Genomic DNA, 20,985 nt, shown 5'->3' with positions numbered 1-20,985 from the left:
TGCAAAGAGAAGGAACCCACCCTGTGATCTCTTGAGGAGGAGTTCCAGGCAGAGGGCCCAGCAGAGAGGCAGTCTCATGGGGCTAACAGGCTTGGAGGATTGGATAAAACAGAAGAGGATCAAGTGTGGCTGGAGGTGGTGGTAAAAGGGAGGTTCAAGGGGGTTAGTGGGTGCTTTATCACGGGGGCCCTTGCAGGTCACAGTTGGGGTTTGGGTTTTGCAATGAGAATGGGTGTGACATGTGACCTTAGTTTTTGAAAGAAAACTCTGGTTGTGTCTGATGCCTGTTGTCTGGCAGGTAGACAAGGAGGGCAGGTCGGCTTGGAAAACCTCTAGGAAAGATGATCTGAAGCCCCAGAGACTTCTTCTCAAGGGATTTAAAAGCTACCCTAGGAAACTGCAGGACAAGGTAGCCCACGTGCTGGTCCTTCGCCCTGGAGCCGGGCATGGACCCTCTGTTTCTTGGGGGCTGCACCTCCCCGGGGAGCCAGTTGACTTGTCCGGGAGAAAGAGAGTTCAGGGTGGGCCCCAGATACATACACCACTCTGACACAGCCTCCTAATTCAGAGCAGAAGCCTCAATAAGGAATCACTTTAGAAGAAAGGCTGTGCTTTAATTTATTGTTTTTTTTTCCCCTCAAGTTTAAACATTCTCTGCACTTGAGTGGCTGTTGCTTATGCATCTGACTTATTTAGGGCAATTTGCTATTGTGTGTGTGGTCCAATCCAGCCTGTTTCAGTAAAGTGTATGTTAGACGCTTGGAAATTGTCCAGCGAGCATTGTGTATGTGTGTGGGTGTATGTGTGTGTGTGTGCGTGTGCGTGTGTGTGTGTGTGTGTGAAGTGGAGGAAGGGAGAAAGGATGGCAAGAGAATTTTTGACTGGCAACCCAAGCATGGTATTCACAGATGAATAGTACATATTTAATTTGAAGAATGAATTCTCTTTTTTTTTAAATTTGGCTATTGTCAGTTACACTGCAGGCGCACTGACATGGTTTAAGTTAGCATTGTGGAAGCAGAGGAGTGCGTGACTAAATTATTAAGAGCAACGCATGAGGACCAAGCACGAAACCATCTCAACAAATAGAGGAACTTTATATGGAGCTTTCCGCCAGCTGTGTCCCTGGTCATTGAGCACAACATGGAACAGTTTGCCCAGGGACTATTTTGGGAAAAACAGTCATTTCATCAAGGGTACAGCTTAGGTTTGAAATTCTGTTTGGATCATTTGCCAGGAAATTGGTATCCAAAAATTAAATATAAAAAATGTTAAGAGGATTGGAAACTAAGGCAGGGAACTCTGCTCACCAGATTTTAACTCTTACTAACCTGTTAGAAATGAGTATTACTGAGTAATTCTAGCGCATTAATAATTTATAATTTGTCCCTAGACTGTAATTTCTGTAAGGCTCTGATAAATAAGTAGAAATCTCAGAGGCTCTAGAAGTAAAAGAGCTACGATGAAATCTTGGCTTCCTGGCTATGGACGGTGTGAGCTTGGGCAAGTCTCCTCACTTTGTGCCTGTAGCCTGGGAGTGGCAGTGCACACCTGCAGGCTTATGAGAAGAAGAAATGAGCCCATGTTTGCAAAAAGTCCTTTTAAACTTGCAAATATACACAAATATGCGTTATAACTTTCACGGATGGTCATGACGAGCTGAGGGTCACTACTGAGCACCACAGAGCTGAAGAGCTGGGAAATGAGAATCTCAACGGTTTTGAAAATTCCTGGGGCTACTTAATTGAACAATCAAAAGAAAAAGCCAGGGCAGATGCTTCAGCTCTGACTCCAGAGGAGTGGGCTTGGAAGATGATAGGATGCAGATTGTGACTGAAGGCAAGGAAAAACAAAATGAGGACAAATCCACAGCAGGTTTCAAGCTGAGGTTTTTCGGAACCTCCTAAGCCAATACAGTAATTGGAGGCCCTCATCTTGTTCTCATTTCTCCCGCGTATGATAGGCCCTTCGGCTTGGGACGATAACCAGTTCCCTGCATAGAGAGGAGCGTCCGACGATTAGGAGCCGCTACCAGTGAGGGGCGTGGGAGGGTACCTGGGGACCTAAGGCACGTGTGAGGACTCTGGGGCAGACACCTGCATCTCAGACAAACAGGGGCCCAGCGAGTCTCCTGGCATCACCGAATCACTCAGGACCTGTTTTTTGCACTGATGAACGAATGGATTAATGGAGACAAAAGCAAGAGTTGGGGGCCTAGAATCAAATTCTGCTCCTTCTTGAAGTCCCAGCTAAATTCCCAACTCACATGTAGGTCTTTTTGCCAGTTAAATATTTTTTTCACCCTGGTTCTTACAGTTTCTACCATTAGGGAGAATCCATTGGGTCTCTCTTTACTAAAGTCTCATTGAGTCCGTTTTTTAAATAGGTGCTTTTTAAAAATTTTTCCTGGAGTGTTTGCCATGTACCAAGGGCTGCCCTTTGCACTGAGGACCCAAAGGAAGAAGAGCATCCCATACTATTGTGGAGTACACTGCCTGGAAGGGAGGACCAATATAAAAGGCAAAAACCAACATTTCTCCAAAGAAAATACAAAAATGGTCAACAAGCACATGAAAAGATGCTCAACATCTTTAGTCATGAAGGGACTGCAAATCAAAACCATCTTGAGATACCACTTCATACCCACCAGGCTGGCTATCATTAAACAAAAAATAACAAGTGTTGGTGAGGATGTGGAGAAATTGGAACACTTAGGCAATGCCAGTGGGAATGCAAAATAGTGCAGCCACCGTGGAAACCAGTTTGGAAGTTCCTCAAAAAGTTAAATATAGAATTAACAGACGACCAGCCATAAAGAACTGAAAACAGGTATTCCAACAAAAACTTATACATGGAAGTTCAGAGCAGTACTATTTAGAATAGACAAAAAAAAAAAAAAAAAAAAAGGAGACATTCCAAATGCCTATCAGCTGATGAATGGATAAAACAAAATGTGGTCTGTATCCATGCAGTAGAATGTAACTCAGTCATTAAAAGGAATGAAGTACTGATACTTACTACAACGTGGATAAAACTCAAAAACAGCAGGTTAGGTGACAGATTTAAGACATGAAAGCTACCTATTGAATAATTCCATTTACTTGAAATATCGAGACTAGGTAAATCCGTAGAGACAGATGGATGAGGGATTACCAGGGGCTGAGAGGAGGAAAGAGTGGAGTGACTGCTTAATGGGTACAGACTTTCCTTTTGCAGCGATGAAAACGTCCAGAATTAGTGCTGATGAAAGCACAACGTTGTGAATGTACTTAATGCCACCAAATTATATACTTTAAATGGTTGATTTTATGTTATGTGAATTTTACCCCAACAAAAATAAATAAGGCAGTTAAACAGAACTCTAGTAACTATGGCTTAATGAGGGCTATAAGAAATGTGTGGTCCTTGCACTGTGGGAACATGGATGCTGAGACACTGCCTCTGTCTGGGGGTATCAGATGGGACTAGTTTGTGGAAGAAGGTGGCCTCATCCTGATAGCATCCTGAAGAGGAAGGGAGTGTGGTCTAGGTAGAGGGAGCAATTGCAGGTAAGAAGTGGGAGTCTGAACACGCGTGGTTTGTTTTGGGAATGTGAATCGTCTTGCAGGGTTGGTGAATAGGACAGGCTTGAAATAGTGTGATGGAAAAATAAGCAAACAAACACTTACTGAGCACCTACTGTGTGCCGGGGAGCACACTAAGGGCTTGACATCAGTTAGGTCGTTTAGTCCTCCCAGCAACTCTGATATTTTTCTGATCTTATTTGTGATGAAACTGAGTGTGAGAGGAAGTTATCTGCTCAGTGTTGTGCGGAATCTTCACTTGTACAACTACACCAAGAGGACACACAGAGAGTCAGGAGTTTGTAAGCAGATGAGCACGAAGCTTCATCCCTCCTAATTAATGCCACTGTATTAGATGTTCAAAAGTGTGCTCACGGATGGCAGGAGAAGCTTTGTTCTTGGAACCAAGCGTAAACCCACACTGTAGTTACTGAACATTCTCTAGTGAAACAAGACCGATAGGATGTATATGTAGGAAGAGATTTAGGATAAGGCTCATGAAATTACGGAGGCTGAGAAATCCCACGATCTGCTACCTGCACACTGGAGACCCAGGAAAGACAGTGCTGTGATGATCTGAGTCCCACGGCCTGAGAACCAGCAGCACCCAGGGCAGGGGAAGATGCATAGTGCAGCTCAAGCAATCAGGCAGGAAGGACCAAATTCTGCCTCCCTCGTCCTTTCTGTTCTGTTCAGCCCTTCCACAGATCGGAGGATGCCCACCCATATAGGGAGGGCAAACAGCTTGGCTTTACTGAGTCCACGGATTCAAATGCTAATTTTATCCAGAAACGCCCTCACTGACACATCCAGAAATAACGTTTAGCCAAGTATCTGGTTACCCCATGATCCAGTCAAGTTGACACATAAAATTAACCATCACACACATGTTATTGATCTCTTGTGTGTTGGGTTCTGGAAGACAGTTGTGAGATTGTGTTGCTTTTTATTACTGTTTTTAAAAACAGTTAAAATATATGTAAGCAAATCTGGACCAGACTTTTGTGGTCGCTTGGGTTCAACAGAACACAGTTTGAAAACACTGCTTGCCTTCTCAGAAGCCATTTAGCTCTGTTCAGTCCTACCACGGGTGCCTCTTGTGCCTTTGAGTGGATTACTGTCTTCCTGTGCCCAAGTTTTTACCTGTTACTTGTTCAGTCAGTGACAGGGTTGACCGGACTGCTGTGAGTCAGACCCGGTGAATGACCGCTGGTCCAACTGATTGTGTCTTTCTGTCATGTCTCTTTATGAGCAATTTCATTTTTAACCTTTGTAACTCCTGGAAAATTCTTTAGAGTCCTCCTATACCTCTCATTAAAAAAAAAAATCTTATCTTAGAATAACTTTAGATTTACAGAAACATTGCAAAGATAATAATAGAGTTCATCCAATTGCCTCTACTATTAACATCTTCCTCAAGTGTGGACCATTTATCCCACAGATACATTGTTATTAAACGCCTATACTTTATTCAGACTTCCTTTGTTTTTATCTAATGTCCCGTTTCCATTCCAGAATCCCATCTGGGATACACAGTACGCTCCTCTTGGCTGTGACAGCTCAAACTTTCCTTGTTTTTGATGACCTTGACAGTTTTGAGATGTCCTGGTCAGATGTTTCATAGAATGTCCCTCAACTGGGATTTTTCTGATGTTTTTCTCATGATAAGATTGGGGTTATGGACTTTGGGAGGTAAAGTGTCATTTTTATCACATCCTATCGGGGTACCTACTGTCAACATGACTTAACCACTGTAGATGTCAGACTCAGCCACCTGGCCGCAGTCATGTCTGCCAGGTTTTTCTACTGGAAAGTTACTTCTTCCCCTGTTTCACGTTGTTCTCTTGGGAAGGAAGTCACTGTGTGCGTCTGCACCGAAGGAGTGCAGGGCTATGCTCCGCCTCCCAGAGCTTTGTGCCATCTTTTAATTGTTCTTTCTCTTTTCAGTGAAGGAGTGTAAAATGGGAATCATCCACATGAGGATGGCTCTATTTCTCTTCAACTTTACATCAAGGCAGGGTTTCTCAACAGTGGCCCTAGGATATTTTCGGCAGGATAATTCTTTGTTGTGTACCATTTGCCTTGTAGGAGGTTTACCAGAATTCCTGACCTCTGCACACTGGATACCAGCAGCAAACCACTTCCAACCACCAAAAATATTTCTACACATTTCCAAATGTCTCCTGGGTGGCGGGGAAGAGTCCCCTAGCTCCTTGCCACAGTTGGGAACTACTGCCCCAGTAAGAATGCTCCCATTCACAAATTAAACTTAGAGAACTCAGGAAATATATGCATGTTTTTCAGTGCCAAAGTGCTGCCTAGTTCCAGAGGCAGAACATAGAACACCGAGTGAATGGCTGTGCTCTGGGTGTGCAGTTCCCACAGAATGCAGCATGAATGGTGCCCCCTGGGGTTGTGCAAAGCAGTGGTCCTCAATGAACAAATCCTGAAGGCATTCCTCGCCTCCCTCCCACTTTGAGGGAGGATGGACAAGGTTATGTTGTGATAACAAGCATCCTGAAAATCTCAGGAGCTTAAAACGTGAAGATTTATTTTTAATTCCTGGTATGTGTCCTGGGAGGGTCAGAAATGACCCTACTCTTTGGAGTTACTCAGGAGCCCAGGATGCTGGGGGCTGTTTCTTGACATACGTTTTCCTGGTCTTCATGGCAGAGAGAAGTGTGCACTGCAGTGTCTCACGCTGGCAATCGTATATTTCTGGAAGTGACTTTCGTCATTTCTGCATACTTCTCATGGGCCAAATCACGTCACAAGATCATGCCTAACTTCAGGAAGGCAGGAAAAGACAATTTCACTTTGCACTTGGAGGAGGCAAGTGAGAATACCCCTGAACTGTCCTAATGACCACCATAGCTTTGAAATACAAAACATGGTACTACTATGGCTAAGCAATGATTGAAGAATCAATATATAAATGATTCATAGGGTGCTTCCTACCATGATGACAGGGCCTCAAAAATACTTGCTGAATAAAATGAGTATCTCAGAACATCCAGGAAGTTGCACAGGAAGTCATCAGCATAGTAGATGTTCCAAGTCTAAGCCAAGATGTAGGGTTTAGAACTGTGCCTTGTCTATGTCTCTTCCCACAACTGACTAGCCATAGTAACTCGATATCTACCTGTGTAACAGAGGGTTGAGGGATCAGAGTTATGTGTGACAATTCTTGTATGTATGTGTCTGGAAGATTGTAGGGGCCTCTCCCCTATTTCCCAGCCTGCCTCCATGGACCAAAAGGTCTGAGCCCTAGGGAAAAAAAGAAAACTATAAATGAAGAACTGAAGGAGTTAGGTTGACTTTGCAAGGTTCTGGATATGAGTAGTGTAGTCCGCGTACCTTGATGATGATGGAGCACCATGGATTAGAGAAGAAGAGATGCCTCCTCATCCATGGATATGCAGTGAGGTCCCATCTAAGTGGGCATGACCGCATCCTGGCAGTGAAGGAGGATGAATGATGTGCCATCTGCAGGTGGCTTAGTGGGCGGTGGGCATCAGTAAGGAGGCTGGAGTGGGGAAACAGGTGGACTGATCCTGTGGTCTCAGAAGTAAGACCAAGGCAAAGGGCTGACTTCTTGCAGATAAGTAGCTGAAGTTTTGGAGCCAGAAGTGTCTGGGCATTAATTTAATATAATCTCATTCATATCCAAAGGCTTGTGAAGCCTGGGGGAAATTCCAATTATGTGAGGATTTAAGAAAGGTTTTAAAGATCTACGAATTGCAGCCTTAGAAAAGATTATGGATCTTTTATTTTGCTGTTGGTTCTCCTTGAGCAGAACAGCTTTTGTCTGCTGGTAAATCCCAGTGTGAGCAGTAACACTGAGAGTTATGTTAAAAATGAATATTGGGCAGTTTGGTTTGATTACTGTATTCTGAAAGTACTGCTTTGTGTGTGTGTGTGTGTGTGTGTAAACAGAACTACCAAAGAGGTGTATGTGTATTGTGGTATACTTATGTGAAATTATTTACTGTGGACATGTCTTGGCTTATATATATTTGCTTCATGTGTACCTTCTACTTAGAATTCTTTATGGACATAAATGCCCTGCTGTTTAGAAAAGTGTGGTTTGGGACTTTGGTTAAGCAGCACCCTTGGCTATTGTCAAGCAGTGAGGTGGGATCACTTGTTCCCTGGGAATGGTGAAACATTCATTTCTCACCCATGAGGTTTCTAAGGCTAACGTGCTGTTTGTGATGATTTGATGTTCATTCATGTGGTAAAGTTTACTTTTGTTAATTGCCTGTGAGTCAACAACTATACTACACTTTTCCAGGAGAAAGCAGCCCACTCTCTAGTGTACACACTTTCCAGTTTCTTTAAGAAGAAAGAGCATAGAGAAGTGTCTTTGAAGTCATCAACCACTAGACAAAAGACTGATGCATGTCCCTAGAACCACCACAGTTGGCCTGTGTAACAATGCAGAACTAAAATTTGAGACATAAAGAATCTAGAGATGATGGGTGGGGGAGGAAGGTGAGAACAGAGGCAGGTGAAGGCATGCCAAAGCCCTTGCTTTGTTCAGTGTAAGATGTAAATATTGGTAAGTTTAAGAAATGGACGGCAGGGAGGGATATGATGGTGAAACTTAAAAATTAGGAGCAACTATCAGAAAACAAAAATGGACTGTATAACTTTCAAAAAAAGAATTCAGTCCATCTAATGGAAGGCAGGAAAGGAGAAGGAAAAAAAAGAAGGCACAGTAATTGAAGTAAAGCTAAAATTAGATGGCAGAAATAAATCCTAGTGTAGCAGTAATTACAGTAAATAGTAACTTACCAATCAGAAGACAGAAGTACTCAGATTACATACAGAACGTAAAATCTGGCAATATTTTGCCAATAAAAGAGTAGTGAAAGAAAAGAATTTGGTTAGACTAATAACAAAAAGATTTATATCTATCTATCTGTCTGTCTATCTATCTATCTATCTATCTATCTATCTATCTATATCAGATAGATAAATCAGATAGATATAGACAGATATAGATAGATAGATAGATATGAACCAAAAGAAAACTGGAAGTGTAATATTAATACCCCATGAAATAGAATTAAAGACAAAAACATTAAGGGCAAAGTGGAATGTGACATACTTATAAATGTAACAATAGAGTAAGAATATATAGTCATAATGAACATATGCATAATGAACATTCACCTGATAACATCATCTTAAAATATATAAAATGACAAACGATGAAACTATACAAAGAAATAGGTAAGTCAATGGAATACTACTTAGTTATAAAAAGAATGAAATAATGTCATTTGCAGCAACATGGATGGACCTCAATTATCACACTAAGTGAAGTAAGTCAGACAGAGAAAAACAAATATATGATATCACATATATGTGGAATCTTAAAAAAAACGATACAAATGAACTTATTTCAGATTCACAGACATAGAAAACAAACTTATGGTTACCACAAGGGAAAGGGTAGGGGAGGGATAAATTAGGAGTTCAGGATTAGCAGATACAGACTGCTATATACAAAATAGATAAACAACAAGGACCTACTGTATAGCATAGGGAACTATATTCAGTAGCTTTTAATAACCTATAATGGAAAAGAATATGAAAAATTATATATATATATCTGAATCACAGGAATATATATAACTGAATCACTATGCTGTAAACCAGAAACTAACACAACATTTAAATCAACTACACTTCAATAAAAAAATAGATAAGTCAACAATGTAGATAGTAATTTTAAAACAGCACTCTCAAACTGCTGGATTAAACAAACCAAGCAAGGAAAGATATTAAAGATCTGAATAATACCTTAAAGTAAGAAACTAACAGATACGTGTAGAATATATCCAAAAACCAGTAAAGGTATTTTTTTTTTAAGACTAGATCATCCACAAAAAAATGACAATTTACTAGGCCACTGAGGAAGCTTCTGATTTCAAAGAAGCCTATTTAATGCAGAATATGTTGTCTAATCAAAATGCAGTAAAATGAGAAATCAATGTCAAAAGAAAGCTAAAAATAGCTCATATATCTGGAAACTAATTAACTCAGAAATCATAAGGGAAGTTACAAAATTCTTAGAACTAAATTGAAATTTAAAAACACTACTTATCAAAATTTGTCAGATAGCTAAAGTAGTCCTTAGAGAAAAATATAGCTTTAGATACATTTATATGAAAACTAGAAAGACTGAAAATAGATGATAAGAGTTCAAGAGGAGAAGCTGGAAAAAGAACAAACGTGAAGAAATGAGAAAGAGAGCTATAATAAATTTAAGATAAGAAATCTAAAGGATACTAAAAATAATAGAGAAGATTAATGAAACCAAAATCTGGCACTTTGAAAATACCACAGTAGAGGCAGGCACCCTTTGGCTGTACTGATCAGGAAAAAGGGAGAACAAGCAAATAACAAAATTACAGAATGAAAACCAGCTGGGGAAAAATATTATGAACAACTCTCTCTCAATAGATTTGAAAACTACATGAAAAATACACATTTATGGAAAAATATAAGATACCAAAATAGTGTAAGAGAAACTAAAAATATTGAATAGACCAATAAACATAAAGAAATTAAAATTATCTTCAGACTCTTTTCTCTCACAGAAGCCCCAGATCCAGTGGTTTTATTAGTAAGTTCTACCAACATTAAAAAAAAAAAAAAAGACAATTTTAAGAAATAGAAAAAGTTAGAAATAATTTTATGAAACTAGCATATTGCTGATTCCAGATTCTGTCAGGGTCAATGCTCAAGGCCATGTGGCTTTTAAACATAGATGTAAAAACGCAAAATGAAATGTTAGCTACAAATATAAAAGGGTAAATGTAACAGGTGATCATGGAGAGCTTAGCCCTGAAAAGCAAAGATGGTTCAACCTCAGAAGATGTACTGCTGTATTAATCCCAGGGAGAATAATCACTCAGTCATCTCAGAGACAAAAAAAACATTTTAATAAAGTTCAAAGTCAATTTATGCTAAAATCTCTTGCAAATTATGTCTAGCAGGAAACTTCCTTAATGTGGTAAAGATTTATGCCTCCGACCTACAGCAGACAACATACTTCAGAGAAACTTTGGACTCATCCCCTTTGAGATTAGAACCATATGCTGCTGCTGTTTAACACAGTATCAGAGGTCCTGGCCAACTCTATAAGATAAAGCCAAACCCAAACAATCTAATTATTGGGAGGGAGGGTATTAAATTGTCATTTGCTAATGATACGATCTAAATAGAAATCTATAAGAGTCAACAGAAAAAGATTAGAGTAGGGAGTTCAGAAAATTTGCAAGACAGAGATAAACTCAGAAAAATCAATTGTGTCTCTTCATACTACCAGTAACCAATCAGAAAATAAGATACAAAGCAAGATGAATTCATAATGGCAACAATAAATTTAAATTATCTAGTGAACAAAGAATATATATAAAATCTAAGGAGAACGTTTTAAGAAAGTATGATGAAATGGAGAGCTTCTCCATGCTTATGAGTGGAGCACTTGAACATGAAGATATCAGTTCTCTCCAGACTAATGTACAATTTCAGTGTGATTCCAAAATAAAATTCCAGTTAGTTTTTTTAAGGGATGTTGCAAAGTTATTCTATATACAGAAGCACGTAGGTTCATAAATAAACAAGTTACTTTGGAAAAGAAGAGGATGAAGGCAGACTTCCGTTACTCGATATTAAGACATAGTACAAAAATGTAGAAATAAACAGTGTGCTATTGGTACAAGGACAAAGAAATAGACCAATTTAACAGAAATAACATATAGACCTGATATGATAAAGGTCAGTGAGTTACCAGATTAATTACTTGATAGAAGGCATTGGGAAAATTGGCTCACTCTACAGAGAAAGACAAAGCTAGATCCCTGCCTTATGCCATATACAAAGTGCACCCTGGATAGATGAAAAGCCTAAATGTGAAAAGGAAAACTAGGGTGCTAATTGGAGAAGATGTGGGACCTGTGGGACCTAGGGGATAGGAAGGACTTCTTCAACAAGACCTCAAAAGAACATATCATTAGAGGATAATTGATGATCTGATTCCACACAGAAAGTTCTGCTTGAAGAAGACAACGTAGACAAAGTTGATAGATGAGTGGCTGGAAAAACATATCTGCAATGTCTGAGACCAATGAGAAACCCATACATAGAAGACAAGGAACTCTGCCAATAAACAAGAAAGAGAGAAAGGTCTATAGAAAAACATGGACAAAGGATGCAAACAGCTGTTCACAGAGGGGTAAACCTGAGTAGCTAGCACATATATGAAGAGATGCTCAAACTCTTTAATATTCAGGGAAATGGAAATTAAAGTAAGAAAGGGGATTCCCGTTTTAATTGGCAAAATGTGTAATCAGTTTAATTGGCTAATTCATGGGTTTGTGGGATATGGGGTCTAGGCACCCTCCTGTCCTACTGGTGGGAACGGGAACTGGTCAGCCATCCAGGAAGGCGACTGGGGCAGGGCTTACTTAAATGTTGTGTGTGTAGATAGAAAGACTCAGGATCCCACTGGTGGGCCATCTCCAAACAAAAATCTTTGCATGGATCCAGAAGAAGACATAGATGCAAATGTTCGATACTTACTGTTTGTGCTGTCCTGTATGTCAGTTAGAGGGGAACTAATTCAGCACAGTGTGGTGAGTCGGTAATGAAACACCATGCAGCAGTTACAGGGCACGAAATCGATGTTCTCATAGCAACAGGGATCAAGCTTTAAAACACAGCGCTGAATTGAAAAAGGAAAGAAATAATGTGGTTCATAGCACAGTGCCGTTTATGCAGATAAAAAAATACATATAGACACACTAAACAATTCTACATTTTACAGAGATACCTACACATTTGAGGACACATAGAAAATGCACTCGAACTGTTGCCTGTAGGGGGCAGAGAATGGGAGTGGGTTTTTTCTTTTTTGAAAAGGAAGTCAACAAGTAAATAAAACAAAGCAAGAGAGCAGACTTGCCTGGATCAGTGATGAAAATTGGCCATGAACTGAGACATAAGATAAATCCAACCATCTGCTTCAGAAATCCAGAAAGCAAAGCAAAATAACTCTGCGTTGACACGTTTCTGCCCGTGTCTATTTTCCTTTGTTTCTTCATTTGCCACTAACACGGACAACTCAGAATGAAAGAGTTTTAAACTAAATCACCAAAGAAAGAACTAAATTTCCGGTTGCTGCAATTTGGAGGAAACAAGTGGTCTCCATCCTTAATTTGGAGAGGTTCAGCCTAGTGTTCATCACCTGTTCTGGCACCTGGTTTGACCTGGCCTCCCCTTGTAGCCCACGGAGGAATTCCATGGAGACCTTCTGTTTTCAGAAGGAAGGCTTTGGAGCAGGCACCTCCACCCGGCCCCCTACTTTGCCTACACAGACTTCTAATTGATTGATGCTTTCCCTTGCCTCAAGCTGCATCATTTATATTAGCAGCTTTATGATCTGATATCTGATCCCCTGGCAATCCCAGCAGGCAAGTATAGGTTGTTACAGGCAACCAGGTCCTCAGACAATGTCCAGGTTTCCCAGATAATAACTTCTCAAGATTTATTTTTTTTTCATTAAGAGTCTGTTAGATTCTCTAAATGTTATTTGTAACATGGTCCAAAGCAGATTAATTGAATGTCAGGGACTTTCCCTTCTGAGGTGGCCCTTATTCTCTCTGAGAGAAGGAAATAAACAATTAGGGGGCCCTGGATGGTCCCCTCCGTTCACTGCTGCCGTAAGCCCAGGTTACAGCTATCCTGGTGTATTGGTCCTGTTTCCAGAACACTCTTGGACCTAGGATTTTCCCACCTCCATTTGGCCCTCTCGTGAGGGAATTCCCCTTTATAGTGATTTCCCACATCCTCCACAGGCCGGTTTCACCTTCAGTTATTATTTTATTCTATGAAGACCGAGCATCTGGAAAATATCCTTTGTTCAATAAATGTTCATGAATCTAAACCTATTAATAGTTCCCCAAGCAGTCTTTATCTCTTTCCCTAATCAATTTTTGTTATGTCAACATTTCTAACATTCTAACGGTGATAATACTGTGGAAGGTTGTAATTCTAGGCGTTTAGCAGATTTCCTAGTAATAACCCATTTCATTATTATGGGCGTACATGGAACTTGTCACAATATACAGTTCATCGGAAGAACACAATGTTCTTCCTGCAGATTTGCTTCTGACTTAGTCTCCGTCATTCAAGTAAGATTAGTGGTCGTAGGTGCTGTTTCTCAACATATTACCAGTCTCTTGAGTAGGAGAAACATGTCATTAATGTAGAATACTCCATTTATTAAAAGTATTAAATTTTGCTATTTCTCAGTAGGACAAGTTCAGGGGTCACAGAGGTCAGGGCCTTTGGTAAGCACACCTGTGCTGCGTGGACTCTGGGTAGAATAATTGGGAATCTTGACAGTTTTCAGTTCCCTTGATCATGAGCACATCTCTGTATCTAATTAAGCTTATAGAAACATACCTGTGTTTGGAAGGCAACTTGACCTCTAACTAGTTGGATGGCCTTGGATTAAATTAATTCACTGGCCGAAGCCTCAGCTGCCTCACCTATGGGAGGAGAATCCCTTCGTTCGTCTAGCAGGCACTTACTAAATACCAGCTGCTAAATACGTTTTAGGAGCTGGGAAGAGAGCTGCAAACAGGAGAGGCAAGGTTACCTCTCTTGTGGAGCTCACATCCTGGTTGAAATTTAAAGTACAAACAAAAAATAAAATAGTGACGTAGTGCAAATATAATAGCACAGTTGATCCTTGAGCAATGTGCAGGTTAGGGACACCGACCCCCAGCACAGTCTAAAATCCACATACAACTTTCGATTCCCCCAAAACTTAACTACTGATAGCCTCTTGTTGACCAGAAAAGCCTTACTGATAATATAAACAGTTGATGTACACATATTTTGTGTGTTATGTGCATTATATGCTATATCCTTTCAGTAAAGTAAGCTAGAGAAAAGAAAATGTTATTAAGAAAATCGTAAGGAAGAGAAAATACATTTAGAATTCTGTACTTTATTTATAGATACTCTAAGTTTACGTTGTCTGTTTACAAGATGGATCATCTTTCAGTGCTTATATCAATATTGCTTATAAGATAAGAAACACTGTAGGTGTTATACATATTACTAACCCTAGGCATCAAAAATGAAAGGCTAATATGTTCGTATTTATTTACAGGTATAATGGTTCATGCACTGATAACGAAGAAGCAGCAATATGATTATTTTTACAGTCACCTAGCGTAACTGATATAATTGCTCACGACAGCCTAGCCTACACACTAATGAATGAGCCATTATAAAATTTTTATGGCATGTGGTATCACAGTCATGTTCATAATACAGCACTGGAAATGCTGTTACATTTGGAAAACACTTACCTGTGATGACAGGCTGATACGCAGTTTCTCCAACTGTGAAATAATAGGACTGGACGATAATGTAACTCTTTGAAAGCAAAGTCATAAAATAGTAAGGAAACTAACACATTATTAATTTTATATTAAATATCCCTCGCTTTATGCCTAGGTAAGTGTGGACTAACATATCCGTACATTTTATGCATTCATGACATGACTAAATTTTACTTAATTTTTTGATATTTCTAGGCTACTCGGTGTGTCTGCAAATTTTTCCAAGTTGTCACAAATCTCCAAAAAATTCCTCTAATATATTAAAATTCATATCGGAGTGGACCCACCCAGTTCAAACCCATGTTGTTCAAGGGTCAACTGTACTTACCTTACAGAGCAGTTGTAAGACTCATTCAACAGAGATGCTACGGGGATCAAATGAGGAAACCCACCTGTGTAGCTGTTGGTGTATAGTGTGTCCTCAGTCGGTGGTCATTACCTGCATTGCAGAACTGTGGTTAAAGGCCCTTGCTCTTTCTGTCACATCTGAAACCAGTGGGCGTGGTGGTGAAGATGCAGAAGACAATCCTGAAGTGGTGCTGGATGCCCATGGAAACTTTTTCATGGAAAAAAGTTTAGGGGAGAAGTTCTAGCTCCCTTTGGCTTCCTAGGATGGAGAGTGTGGGAATGCATTAGGAAGGGGCACAAACTCCTGTCTGTGTAGTGGATCCCCTGCCCGTCACCTCTGCTCCCACCCTACGCACTGCACTCTACCTGGAGAAGGCACTAGCATTATTTCCCAGCAAACATCAGAACAGATTGTGGCTCTGGTTTGAGGCTCAGGTGTGATTCAGTTGAAACATGCGTGTGTGCAGGCAGCTGGGTGGGTGGGATGGAGAGCAGGGCGGCTTCCCAGGCCAGTGTTCTTCCTCACCTGTCTTCCCTGGACACTCACTGAGTGTCCTGCAGTTCTCTTTATCATGGCCCAACCTCTGCATCCTTGGTCTAAATAGGACCCCTCCAGCTGAGATGCATTCTAAATTCAAGGTGGTTCTTGTCTTGGACTCAAACTTGGGGGGGGGGCGGGGGGGGAGATGCTCCTCTGATGGTTAGAATTGAACTGCGCCTGGCCATTCTCTGTGGCCTGGACCGGTCTCTCTGGAGTCCTGACTTTTCCTCGGCATTGCACAAAAGCTTGGCTCAGGTTCCTGGCTTCATAAAACCACTTAATATGTAGTCACTTGATAGACTGAGAGTGTCTCTGGCTCTATGTACATTGTGGGCCTTTTGGAAGGGACTGTGAAGTATGATTGAAAGGCACATGGGAGGAAGGAAAAGAGAAGTGGTGTGGCTAAAGCAGTCAGCAGAAATCAAGTCTGAATTTGTGAACCACTCGGTGGAGTGAAAACCAAGTCACTGGAAATAAAACGAGCCAACACATTTTTATATTATCCTTATTTAAACATTTGTTACATCCATTACAGCACGGAGGCCTGTTGACCTTTTCTTGGGGACGTTGATTCTTGGGTTGTTGGCTTTGGTTTCCCTAAAGTAAGTAATCTCTTGAACTCGCTGGCATTGCCCTTGACCACGAAGCCTGCAAGAGTAGATACGCGAGGAAGCTAATACCGTCTCTGGCTGCCAATCCGTGCCCAAACCAGCTAAGTCTGTGCGCCTTGAGGTCCCAATAAACCAGCACTGAAACTCTGATTCCCCTGAACTCATCAAAAAGAGTCTGACTGGGTTACAGAGGATTCCAGTGCTTGCTCCTGGAAAACACAGCTAGGTCTAACAGTTCAGATATGTCAGAACAGACTGGAAGTGAGTGTGTCTTTTTCAAAGACAAAACAAAACACTGACTTTCTTGTAGGAATTTGACAGGATGCAGGTTGGAATATATTCTGCACACAGATTTTCACGTTGGGTCTTCCGATCGGTACCTGGTAAGTTAAATTCATTAACTGGATTGTATTTCAAGCCCCGAAAGGCATGTCCTAAGTGAACGTGATTTAACAGCCCAGAGCCACGTGGACTTCCTGGAGCAGCTGTGTCAGGCATTCAAGTCAAGCTGGGGCATGAGTGACCTCTAACATCTAAAGGAGCGTTTACTCCTTGTAAGTTTATCCTCCAATTTTTAAAAAATAGTGTTTGCTGACATACAGCCTTCATTAAGCTGCCAGAGACTTAAGATAATAGCAGGAAGTTGTGCACAGATAAACCCAACATGGCAGTCAGGGAAGAATGGAACTTAGTCAATTAAATCATTAATGGATATTTGAAATGCCTTTATAATGGGGCTCCAAGGCGGTCCACACATTAAAATAAAGGAGAAAATATCTTATCTCATTCCACGGTTCTTGTTGGGGCCAAAAGATTCTCCCTTGAACTTACTCTGTTTATAGATGGCAAGGAATGAGGTTTATTTGAACTGGTTTTGTTTTGAGTTTTGTGTGGGTTTTTCCTCTCAACTGCAGAATGTATTCTTTGAGTCCCTGCATCTCTGAGCCTGGTTTTTCTTTTTTGTAGCAGTGCCAGAGTTTATCACCACTCACTTCTGGGTAGTGTTAATGCAGCAGTCACTTCCTGTCTGCAAAACAATCGTAACATTCACCAGAGTTCTGGGTGTTAAGGCCACGTGGGGGATTGTTACCTGAAATGGAGGAAGAAAATGTTTTTAAGAAGTTAGTGCAAGATGCTGACACTGTTTATAGAGGAATGTTGTCCTAGGTTCAACAAATGCCGGTCAGACACATGGGAAGAGTAAAGCAGACCCGTGAACCCCAGAGGGGACCCCATTGTTCATGTTGACCTGAGAGCGCACTGTGGAGCCACGGCTCTTGGCCCCACTGCAGTGAGGGTTAGCCTGTAAGCAGTGGAAATTCCAAAGAAGGGAGTCTATTAATGTGGAGTGGGGGTTCTCATACTCCTGCGAGCATCACAATCACTGGGCGAATTGATGAAAACATGCCTTGTGGGCTGGTCCCCAGTGTCTCTGAATCAGTCAGGGATGGGTGAGTGTGTGTGTGTCGGGGTGGGGAGGGGAGGGTCCTTAGAATTCACATTTCTAACAAGTTTCCAGGTGATGCTGACGCTTGCTGGTCCAGGGAGAGCCATTGACATCAGTGAGGTCAAAAAGGGAAAGGGGCTGATATTCCACGCTGGACTTAGCACTTCAATTCTCTTGTCCCATTTGAAGGAGATAACCTCTTAGGAAAGATAACTTCGCTGTTGCTTTAAAGGTAAACACAGACATTCCTGGCTTCGTGGAATAGATGGATTCTAACAAAGCAATGTACAAATGAACAAAGTACAAATGAATCTTATTTGCTTGCTGGTCTCTTCTGTCAAGTCAGGGACAGATTCCCTTTAAAGCGGAATTCCCTGGGAGCACCAAGAAGGAACACTTAGTTAAGGAAGAGGCTCAGTGTCATACTCAAGGCATCCGGGGTGTAGGATCCTGGCACCTTTTTCTTAATTCTCTGAGCTCTCCGCCCAGCCTCTCTGCACCTTATTATTCCACTTCTACCCTTGGCACTCCCCTCATCAATAGAAATTTCTCCTGTTCCTGTAGATTGACTGATTCATGACAGCCTCTGAGGATTTAGCTCCCTCTTGTCCCTTGAGCTTTTTAATGTCTGATGTTAGTAGACATTTAATGTCCAGCTTCATTCATAGGAAATTGGCACCTAAATCTTTCCCCATATCCTGAGAATGCCATACGTTGAAGTCTTCAGGTTATGAAAAGTAAACCACACACACACACCCCACCCCCCCCACACAGAGGAAATGAGATCAGGGTGAAACGTGTAGGGATTTTTGTTTTCCAGTATTTAAAAAGTTTATTTCTATTCAGTTTTCTTTTTTGGAGGGAGGGAAGGGGGAATTAGGTTTATTTATTCATTTTATTTTTAGAGGAAGTACTGGGGATTAAACCCAAGACTGGAACCCAGGATGTGCTCTATCACTTGAGCTAGATCCTCCCCTCTGGTTTTCCAGTATTTTAAAGTGGGAACGAGTAGTAAAATCATGTAGTGGTGAAAGCAACAGGGAATTTAGTGAAACTGTCTTTCTCAGCGGGAACTCGGGAGTTACTGGGGATGAGTGGAAACAGGAGTCGTCTCTGCTTCCCAAACTGGGGGCAGCACTCATGAATGATTTCTCTGGAAAGGTTTTAAAGGAATTTGCAGAATGTAAATGATCCATTATCTTAATGATCCAAAACGTGTCAGCAGGTGTCAGGAATACATATCATATTCTGAGGTTGCAGTTCACTATGGGATTGAGCTGCAGATAAAATCGCACGTGTCCCTACCTGAGATTTAAAAATTGGAAAAGAAGAGGAGAGGCAGATTTAGTTGGGGGTAACTCTTCCTGTGCATGAGAAAAAAAAGAAAAGAAAAGAAAGAAACTAGGAAAAAAAAAAGTAGCTTTCCCATCACTTCAGAGTTTACCTCTCTGGCCTCCGAGACTTAGTCTTCGGAAGCCATTGGCACTTCTGGAGAAGTCAGGGTTGTCTCTGCCTCCCTCCGTTACTGTTTCCTTTTTCATCTCCTTTGCGTCCCTGCCTCTCCGCGGCTCTGTCCCTTTTATAGCAGCTGGTCTTCTGGCTTCTTTTCCCCTTCCCCGCGGGGGAACCGCATGTGACAATCTTCGCTCATTGCCCCGATCCACCTGCTCTAAATAGTCTCACCCATAACGCCTTGGGCTCCCCATGCTTCCTCGTAAATGTGCTCAAAAGGATAATTGTGGTTTCTCAGTTACAAGCTGGATATGAGGTGACAGTTTAGTGGTCAGTCCAGCTGTCTTGGGAGTGAAAATTATCCACGCTTGTCTGCACTCTGCTCACCCAACTGTATGTCTCTACCTTTTTCCAGCTGATTGAGCCTTCCCTCCCCTGTGGTGTGTGCAGCCTGAATCCCTTTGCCTGCTCTGAAATTGGTTCCCAGCATCTTTAGGAGTTTGGCAGACCATGGGGATAATGAAGAGGTCTGGCCTCTTCAGATTTCTCTCTCTGATGAGTTGCAAGAAACCACTGTTTTGACTGTGGCAAAATAGCTAGTTGTTCCCCTCGTGAGAGGAAAAGGGTTTCTAAGTTATATTCTTTTCTCTGTGCTAGTTGCTTCCCTATTTTGCCTCTGATTTTTGCTCGAGGTAAATTTTCGGTCTTCAAGCAAGCCCTGTTGTGCAGTCATCATCTGGTTAACAAGAAGTGGAAATATCCTGAAGGGGTCCATGGATCCCTGGGTTATTACTAGGAACTGTGTGGTTTCAAACATCGCCCTTAGGATTCCAAGCGAGGTTGTGCTTAGGACCGAAGTGCACTTTTCTCTTCCTCTTCCGGGAGGAGCATTTTCCTAAGTTAGCCGAGTCCAACCTTTAAGAGCCTTCATTATCTGCTATCCAAATGGTTTTCCCCTGTCTTCCTCATTCATCTGTCCCAGCGGCGTTTTTCTTCTGGAAATCCGGTGTGCACTGTAGTCAGGAAGCGAGAAGGAACAGCCCACGGACTGACTCCTTGGGCCTCAGCTCCCTGGGTGAGGGAAGCCTTTGTGATTTGGCAGAGTGTGTGTCCTCTGTGGCTTTATCAGAGCTGTGTGCACAATACTCTGTAGTCTATAGATGAAATGCTTCCAAATTTTTTCAAGGCAGCAATCCTCCTAGAATTTTCCCACTTTCTCAAGTAAAGAAATCAAATTGCCTCTTAGAATATTCATTTCTTCAGTCATGAAATATACCATGTGCCCAATATTGTGCTAAGCAGTGAAGGGACAGTAATGCGTCAGACAAGTTCTCCCCACTCCCCACCTCAGGGAATTTGCTTTCTAGGATTGTGGGATATCAGATGGGAGGGTGCACAGGGGACAGGGGGAATATTCGAGAGGAAAGAGGCAAGTCTGGTTCCAAGCGGAAAAGCTCGAGTGGGAACTTTCCTAGAGAAGATGACCCAGGAGCTGTGTTATGAAAGATGAGGAGCTATGGACCTGGAGACAAGGTGAGGGTGGCATTTCGGTGGGGAGGGGCAGGACAGGCAAACGCATGGCATCACAAAC

This window comes from Camelus dromedarius, chromosome 8 (genome assembly GCF_036321535.1).
Source record: "Camelus dromedarius isolate mCamDro1 chromosome 8, mCamDro1.pat, whole genome shotgun sequence".
Lineage (NCBI taxonomy): Eukaryota > Metazoa > Chordata > Mammalia > Artiodactyla > Camelidae > Camelus > Camelus dromedarius.
Note: the sequence above shows the minus strand (reverse complement) of the source record.